Below are 9,180 nucleotides of genomic sequence, written 5' to 3'. Positions count from 1 at the left end.
TGCTGGCCTGATCATGATCTGATGACACAATGCTGACTTATTGGATATAAGAAAGTGCCATTCAGTGACCTTAGTCCAGAGGAGGATAACCTGCCATTGTACCTGTCCCAGAGAGTTCTCTAGGGTTTAGGTAAATTTGAGAGGATGTAAATTGCTCTCACCTACAGAAAAAGCTACTGGGGAATGGTTTTTCCTGGGTGATTGAAGAGATTCTATATTATACCATGTGAAACAGAAGTCCTTTCAACATGAAGGACATTGTGATGATTACTAACAGTAAAAGCAGCCCTTTGCTCTTGAAGAATATTTGGGTGAGTGATGAGATTATAAGGTGATAATCAGAGAGCTAAAATCACACTGTGAATGGGAACTTCAGGAAGGCATCAGGAAATCAATACATGAATAAGCAAATGAATGAAACTCAATTGTGCCTAGAAAAATGCTTTATACCTAGTGGCACTCAACAGTGGCCACTAGAACAAACTGGAGAAACTAAAGCACATCTGCTATGTCATGTGCTGCCTCTTTGTCTTCCCTTCAGCATGTTTTGAGCACCTACTTCGCGTTAAACTATGCCAGGCACCGATGCCTTCACACACATTAAGTCAAAACAAGATTTCTCATTCTAAGCCGAACTGTAGCCCACATGCCTTCCTACTCTTCTGCCATAACCAGACCATCTAAAAAGTGCTTCTATGACCAGAGAGAGAGAAAGAGGGAGAGAGAAACAATGAAAGCTCAAAGTCCTTTCACATGCAGTTTTTGAACCTAAACCTAACTGGCTTTTGAAACTACTCTTTTGACAGAGAATCTGCTCTTGGAACAACAGAAGCACTATGTCAGCGCAGTGATGACGGAGATATTTTTAGATTCCCATATTCTGACTTGCAGCAGACCTTGAAAGTGGAGCTGTCCAGGAGGACGAAAAGACGGGCAGTCAGGGACCAGGAACCTCTGGCATTATGGAAACTGAGATCAGTGGGTTGCTAAAGGGAAATCTAGTCTGACATTCAAGCTCAAGCTATTATAAGTCAGATGGGCCCTTAGTTAGCAGGAGTTACCTTGGAAGGTTTAAATGTATGTAGGCCTGAATACCTTTGCTTATTTTCAAATTGTCATCTGACAGTGACAGGAGTGACACCCTTGGGTGAAATCTCACTGATTGGATACTAGTTGACCAAAAATGTGGGGGATTCAAATTCCAGTGTGCTCAGCGAGGTACCAGGAAGGATAGGAGCAGTCAGGTAGAAACAGGGGCAGTTCAGAGTACCTGTGCTCCAGGAAGGTATCATCAGATACTAAATTCGAGCCCATTATAGCCTTGTGGGAAGTTCAGGACCTAGGGTGTTCTAACTTGTCCAGTTTCAAGAAAATCAGGAAATCTTGACTTTGATTGAAATCCTCAGTATATATTTTTTTTAAATAGGCACCATCTAGACACATGTATTGGTTGGGTTTCACCAATGGGACGCTCCTGAAGGCAAATGGTCCCCATGGTCACCATTTCCCTGGTGGAGAGGGAAAAGAGTAGATGAATAGAATGCACAGCAGTCAGAGGTTGTCATGGCAACCAAGTATGGGTACTGATGATGCCAAGGCAGCAAACTTCTTTCCTTCTTTTTTCTTTTTAAATTTGGCATTCAGAGAAAAACCAAGAAAGGTACCATGTGAATAAAAGGCCTTAATTTACCTGTAAAACAAGTTTGATTTTTCTCTCACACTGCTTTCCAGGCTTTGGGGAAACTTTGAGAGTTCAGGAGGTATTGTCATGGCTCCAAGGTAACTTTGCTACCCCACTTGTGGGCAGGCTGTGTATCTGAGCATAAATCAAGCAGTTTTCCAGAAGTTTTTCCACTGAGCAAGGGCCTAGCCCTTCCTGATATGTTAACAGTGTATATTTGGGGACTTGATAGGAAAAGGTGGAGAAGTAAATATGATACTGTCATCAGTCTTTTATAGTCCTGATAAAATATACTGAATGCTATCCTTTGTCTTCTCCTTTTATCTTCTGGAACTTCATTTTACTTCCTCAGACTTCTTTTCCAGACTTGGTGACAGAAATCCTTCAAGGTTGTAGAACGAAGTGGAAATTGCTTGGCCTGGGATTCTGGAGAACTAGGTGGACTGTGATACAAGCTAACAAATGACTTTGGACAAGCCTCTCTGAACCTCAGTTATACTCACTTGTAAGGCAGCAGTAATAAGGCAGGAGATTACCAGGGTTTCAGGAGCCTCAGAATGAGGACAAAGAGCTAGGCTCAGTTCAAGCTTTGACTTAACCTAGATGTATGATCTTGGCTAGATCACGTCTCCAGGTCTCAGTTTCCTAACTGGCAAAATAAAGGTGCTCCTTAGTTCATTCATTCAACAAATTTGTTGAGCTCCTAACATGTGCCAGGCTGTTTAGAGGTTGGACTAATGTTGAATATTTCATAGTTATGTCTTAGCCTTTGTTGATTTAAGTAGGTTGAATATTGACCTCCAAAAGATGTGTCCATATCCTAATCCCTGGAACGTGTGAATGTGACCTTATCTGTGAAACAAAAGTCTTTGCGGATGTAACTGACTTAAAGATTTTGAAATGAGATTATCCTGGATTATCTAGCTGGCTCCTACATCCTAAAACAGGTGTCCTTATAAAAGACATATAGAGAAGAGATCACAGAGAAGGAGGCCATGCAAAGATGGAGGCAGAGATTGGAGTTATGCAGCCATAAGCCAAGGAACTTTCCCAGCCACCAAAAGCTGGAAAAGGCAAAGAGGAATTCTCCTCCAGAGCTTTCTGCTAGAACATGGCCCTGCCAACACCTTGATTTTGGACTTTGGTTTCCATAAGTGTGATAAAATTAATTTCTGTTGTTGTAAGCCATGATAAGTTGTTATGGCAGCTTTAGGAAACTAATACAGATGGATTCGGGCCAAACATCTGGCAGCTTGCTTCTTTTTTTGTGGGACGACCATCTATGGATGCTGACAGGGCTTTCATGAAACCCCAGCATCATTTGGTTCCACTCAAAGCTCCCTGCAAGGAGAGTAATCCAAGATATTTCTTTCTGCTTGGGTTCCTACAGTCTCTGCCACATGACCATGCCATCTGTGGGGCCACTGGTTTACTAGAAAAATCTAACTCAAGGTTGCAAGATAGCAATGAGGGAGCCTGGAGGAATGCTTTGCCTAATAGGTCTATGAGTGAACATATTGGACCAGTCATATTCTTCCCCTTGGAGAGTTTGAAGCAAAGGCACAAAGAAGAGGATATTAGTTGTGAGAAGATGCAAAAGAAAGCAACATGAAGAACCCACGAGACAGTGGGAAATACAAACATCTAGAATTATAAGCTACAAAGGCTTTAGGTAAGCTGAAGCTATCAGATAAAGAAAGTATACATATGCTTTTAAAAATAAATTCGTTAGGATTGGAAGTGGACTGGTTTCCACTAGTAAAAACAGTTTGCTTCCAAGTTTGAATTTTCAAAGTCTACTTACCTCTCTCTGCATTTGTTAATACATTTTTTAATTTCTCCATTTAAGGCCCTTATCAGGCTACCCAGGGACTATACCCAAATTCTTCTCTTTGGGCTTCTCACCTGGACCAGTGTTAAGGATGTTCATGTCCTGGGCATTAGGCTTTGCACCATGAAATAGAGATGAGAATTGGCCCAGCCCACAAATATCTTCTCCCTTTTCCCAGCTGGAGGACGTGCACATTGTCTTATAGAGGCTTTATCAAGACTTGCAATATATAAAAAAAATAAAATAAAAAGGCCTGCAGTACATGTCTGTCTGTTCTATCTCTGTGCCCTGGTTCAAACTTTTCCTGGATTCTGATAAATAAAAAGTGTCCTAATTCAACAACTATCACTTAGTCAACACCAGCATCACGTCAAGTGCCATAGTGGGGAGTTAGTGAATTATCTCTGATCCTCACAAGAATCATGTCAAAGGGAATTATGATCTCCCTTTTTAGAAATTCTTAACAATATTTATCTGCTGCAAGATTGTGGGCATCATAGAAAAATTGCCTAAAATGGCATACAGAAAACATTTCAGTGTCCATTGCTGCTGCTGCTACTACCGTGCCTTAGTCATGGATGAATCTACTGATGTGATGTGGGTTTCCCTGGAAGGGGACACTGTGGGCCACACAGGGCTTCTCATAGCCATTGGGGAAGTGACCAGCTCATATGGAAAGCACTGACCATGACCCCTTGCTTGACATTGGCAAGTACATGGCGTCCCCTGAAAGGCCTTGCTGCCTCCCTGAGAGGCCACGTTTTTTTTTTTTTGTTTTTGTTTTTGTTTTGTTTTTACCTTGGTGTTATCTGTTATCACCTGCTAAAACCCCTACCTTCAGCTCTCTGTCCATACTGCCCCCTTTGCCCTTTGGTGCTGTTTAACACCAGTGGAATAACAAGCTGGTTCCCCTGCACTAGGTAGTAACATCCATTTCCATTCTCATCCCCAAGAAAATCTTTCAAAGGAGTCCCATTGACCCAGCTGTTAAAAGCCATTTGTGTGGAACCACCCGCCCCACTCCTTAAAGATGAACACTTTGATGGGTATCATACCAGTTCTTCTAGGCAAAAGTTTGCAAACCACAGCTGTGAACTGCATCCAACCAGAGCTGTGAACCGCATCCAGCCTGTTGCTTCTTTTTATAAATAAAGTTTTATTGGAATATCACCACACTCCTTACTGAACATATTATTGCGGCTACTTTAGCACTACAATGGTGGAGTTGAGTAATTGTGACTCAGCCAGTATGGCCACAAAGCCCTTTACAGAAAAGCTTGCTCTTATGCTATAGTCCATTTGCTAGGCACATACCACTGTGTATACGTGTGTGTGCACACACAAACCCAGTTTATTGATCCATTAGGCATAGGCATGAAAGGTTTTATTAATTCCAGTAATCATCTCTAACTAGATTATGTTGTTCTTACTTCACCTCTGGGTACGGGCTCCTTTAGTGATATATTGGTCCACTCCTATAATTTTCAGCCACTTTGAGTCACTAAAAATTTCAGTCTGGTAAATGGATAAAAGAAGTTCTGTTTTTTGTTTGTTTGTTTTTTGTCTTAGAGAGAGAGAGAGAGAGAAGGCATACAAGTGGGGGTTAGGGGAGAGGGGGACGGAGAGAGGAAAAGAGAGAGAGCCCAACAGAGGGCTTGATCTTACAACCCTGAGATCATGACCTGAGCCTAAATCAAGAGTCAGATGCCCAACCACCTAAGCCACCAGGTGCCCCTGTTTGTTATTTTTAATTTTACTTTCAAACTCAATTTAAAGCACTTCTCTCTTCACCCTAGCAGTAGCACTAGGTACTTGAGGAAAGCAAATAACTTGGGTGCAAGATACTTCCCCAACTCTCTTTCCTCATCACAAAACTTCCACGGTTTGGGGAAGAAGTGGAGGGAGAGCTGGAACAATCTAAAAACTCCTTACCTTACAGGGTGAGGTTACATTCCTCTCTTTGGTTAGACAAACTCACTGATGTAGCTGTGTCCAGCCCCCTGAGGATAAGTAGTGGTTCCTACAGGCAATGTGGGCAATAAGTTGATTCCTCAGCACTGACAGCCCCTTAAGGCATCTGGCCACTTCTTCCAGTTGATTCCCAGCTGGTGACCGTCACCTCACATCTCTCTGATATGTCTCTGTCTGCATCTTTATCCCTGGATGCTGCATAGGTCCTGACTGTAGCCTCTACCCTCATCCACTCTCCCCAACCCTCTCTAGGGACATGATTCCCTGCATCTGTTCCTCTTGTTCTCCCTTCCCCTGACTGACATTCAGCAAGAAAAATCACACCAGTCTCCCCTTTATGCAGACATTGGTTATCTTAAGATGGACTCTCTTAAAGTTTTATCTTCCCTTGGACACCTCTCACCTTTAGGGAGAAGAACAACAAAGCTCTCATTTCAACCCTTGTATACATCCCAAGGCTAATAATCTCTTAGCAACTCTTCTTAATCTGGCTGGAGGAGGCGAGAAAGGAGGCAAATGGCTAATAGTAGTAGGGCATTCTGGCTGTTTCTTGCATGGCTTAGAGAGAGGTGGCCATGACCAGATGCTGGTGGCTCTCTTTAGAATGTAGGGTACTTAGTAGTCATCATTGTTGGACCATAACCACTATTCTAAGAAGAAAAACAATACTAGTTGCAATCTTGAGAAATTCATGTTTACCTTTTGTGTATGGGTGGGGGTAGGGGTTAAAAAAAAACAGAACAAAGTTGTGGGGTTTTTTTTCTTTTTGAGAATAACAGGATAATGCTCTATTCATTATGCTGACACTTGCTTCTGTCAATTCAGCAATAGATTGTGAACACCCTTCCACCTTTTCACATGTAGATCTACATTAACCTCTTATTTTTATTGAGGTATAACTGACATATAACATATTAGTTTCAGGTACACAACATGATGATTCAATATTTGTATATGTTAACATTGTTAATATCTACAGAATACTTCATCATACACCATCCCTTAATAGATTTTTCTATTCCTTATTAATATACACCTAGATTGCCTATAAGTTTTTACTACCATAAATGATACTTCAATAAATAGACTTATGCAGATATCCTTGCACTTGATTGATTTTCCTGGAAGAGATTTCTAAAAGTGGAATTGCATATCAGGGCATGTACATTTTTATTCTAATATATAGTCCTAAACTGGATGTGTTAATCAGCACTCCCATTAATAATGAATTAATGAGTTTAAAATTTTTCTTTTACTTGCCAGTACTGAATAGTATCAGTCATTTTAAACTTTGCTAGTAACAGTTGGGGAAAGTGGGTATTACCTTTTATCTTCGCTCTAATGTAAATTCAATTCAACAGATGTATTTTGAGTAGCTGCCAGGTATATGGCACAATGGTAGGAAGAAGACATTTCTGCCTACCTTCTCATGAAGATTAGATCGTGAAGGGAGTCTGTGAGTATAATGCCAGTGCTGTTTGGAAGCAGAGAGATTGGGAATCCAGTTGTGGCTTTGCTACTTACCATGCAGGGTACCTCCAGCAGTACCTCCTGAGTCTGTGTTTTTTCCTCCCAATATGTGTATGATTATAGAATTGTGCTTGGTGCATATTGGCTAGTAATTGGCAGCTACTACTGCTACTGCAGGGGACAATTTTATAAGTGTTAACAATGAAATGTAAAATTAGGAGTGAAAGGATTTACTCTGGTTGTTGAAAAGGTAAAGAAATCCAGGAAGACTCATGGATTCGAGTTGGGCTTGCTTCTTGATCAGATGGGGCAACCAGGGAAGGCCCATCATTTAAAAAGGCATGGTGGAGAACACTGAGCATGTTGCAGTGGGAATGGGTATCAGAGGCAGTTGTGCAGCAGAAGCAGAGAATGCAGGGAGTGAACTGGGAGACCGTAGAGGGTATGGGCCGGAATATGGATAGCTGGATACCAGGTGGGAGTGAGAAGCTTAGTTTCTGACCTATATGCAATAGAGAGGAACTGAAACTTTTGGAGAAGGAGAAAAACACAGGCAGAAAGCAGTGTTTCACCTGAAAGCTAAACTTCATAAGGGTTTCTAACACGCCATCTTCAATTTATTTACATACTAACTTCTCCTAAATGAAACAGTGACCCCCCAAACCATTATGAACTAAAATAGCAATGGCTCTTTTTAAATTTACAAGAAAAAAAATTCAGTTGTATAATTGTCCCTTGTGCTTTGTTTTTTCTCCTATTCTCTTTCTTTTTTTCTTTCTTTCAAGTTTTTGGTACCCACAAACACTTGTCTACAGTAGACTCTGATATAAAATCATGTCTCGTTTATCATAAAATATTATAGTGTTTGTTTTATTTCAGTATACAATACGAGCACTTTGTGGTAATTGCATTGAGCATGAGGAATTCTGGGTCTTTATCCCTGGGACACACGGAGAACCATTGTTATAAATTATGAGCATCTTCAGGGCACAGACTGCGTTATTCATTCCTACCTCCCTGACAGCTGGTTAAGAGCTTGGAATGTAGTAGCTGCTCAAAAACATGTTTTTTGAAGTAAATAAAATACTCAACTCCATAGCTAATGGTAGCATCAAAAAGAGGAAATATAATTAAAGAAGTTGGCACATGGTTCAACAAAAATGACAAACACACATAAAAATGTGCTAATTGAAATCACAGAACAAAATGTAACTGTGTTGATATGATACAGCAAAGCCATTGAGTAAAATTGCGCAAATGATTTTGCAGCATATATTTTAAATAAATAGGATTTACTTATGAATTAAAATTTATTTTTCAAACACTTCATTTTTCTTCCAAACAAATGAAACACACACACACACACACACACACACAGATACACTCACGTTCTCCCCCCCACACACACACATACACACATATACTTTTCACTAACACAAATTACCCATAATACTCAACATTCTTTCTACTTTAACATTTGATACAGGAATAGAAACACATTGTTAAACCAGTTTTAACAAATCTGGAGCAGCAGGTTCTTTATTGAAAAAATATTTACAGTTATCAAGAGACATTTGCTGAAGGGAAGTGAACACGGAGTTCAAAGAACTGATTTCCTTAGAAAGCAAATTGGGAGCAAGGTCATTTATCCATGTTGATAACATCCAGATTTGAATTATTTCAACCAAAGAGGGAGATGCTCAGGAGATGGTCTAAGCCAAAGCAGCCACAGGATATGTGGTTAATTTTCAAAAGAAAACTACTTATTTCAGAGTATTATGACTCCAACCAGGGCTTCAGAGATAAATATATTGACCACCTTAGTTGGTAAATAATCTTGCAGTGTGTATGTAACTTTCATGTGGGCACATGGAGGGGGTAGTTTCCCTGTCCCTTCAGATAATTTCTGGAACTGCAATTGAAATATGTCATTGATGGCACCCAACCTTGTATGATGACATTTCCAAATAGTGCTTTACCTTTAAAGCTTTGCAGCAGGATACATAAAGGAAGAAAAGATGACAAAAGAAGATATTAATATAAAGCATATGTTTACAAAAGAAAAATAATGCAGCTTTTTCTGAACAAGTGCCCCAGCCTGGCTGGGAGAAAGGGTTGATACAAATTTAAAATGGTCTGGGCTGTTCCTCTGCCTGCCCAGAGGAACTGATAAGGGCTTCTTTCTCTCCTCTCCTTTTCCTTGTCAGCATCACAGCACAGGCAGAGA

The 9,180-nt window shown here is 40.5% G+C and overlaps 1 long non-coding RNA gene across 1 annotated transcript; it reads left to right on the top strand.

Annotated features, from left to right (window-relative positions):
* The first annotated feature begins 1,570 nt into the window (after positions 1-1,570).
* LOC144285301 (uncharacterized) lies at positions 1,571-3,730 on the top strand. Its single transcript, XR_013353612.1, has 3 exons — positions 1,571-1,779; positions 3,072-3,353; positions 3,531-3,730. It is a non-coding gene; the product is annotated as an uncharacterized LOC144285301 (long non-coding RNA).
* The last annotated feature ends 5,450 nt before the right edge of the window (positions 3,731-9,180 follow it).

Source organism: Canis aureus, chromosome 16 (genome assembly GCF_053574225.1).
Source record: "Canis aureus isolate CA01 chromosome 16, VMU_Caureus_v.1.0, whole genome shotgun sequence".
Taxonomy (NCBI): Eukaryota; Metazoa; Chordata; class Mammalia; order Carnivora; family Canidae; genus Canis; species Canis aureus.
Note: the sequence above shows the minus strand (reverse complement) of the source record. Positions and strands in the feature narration are given on the sequence as shown.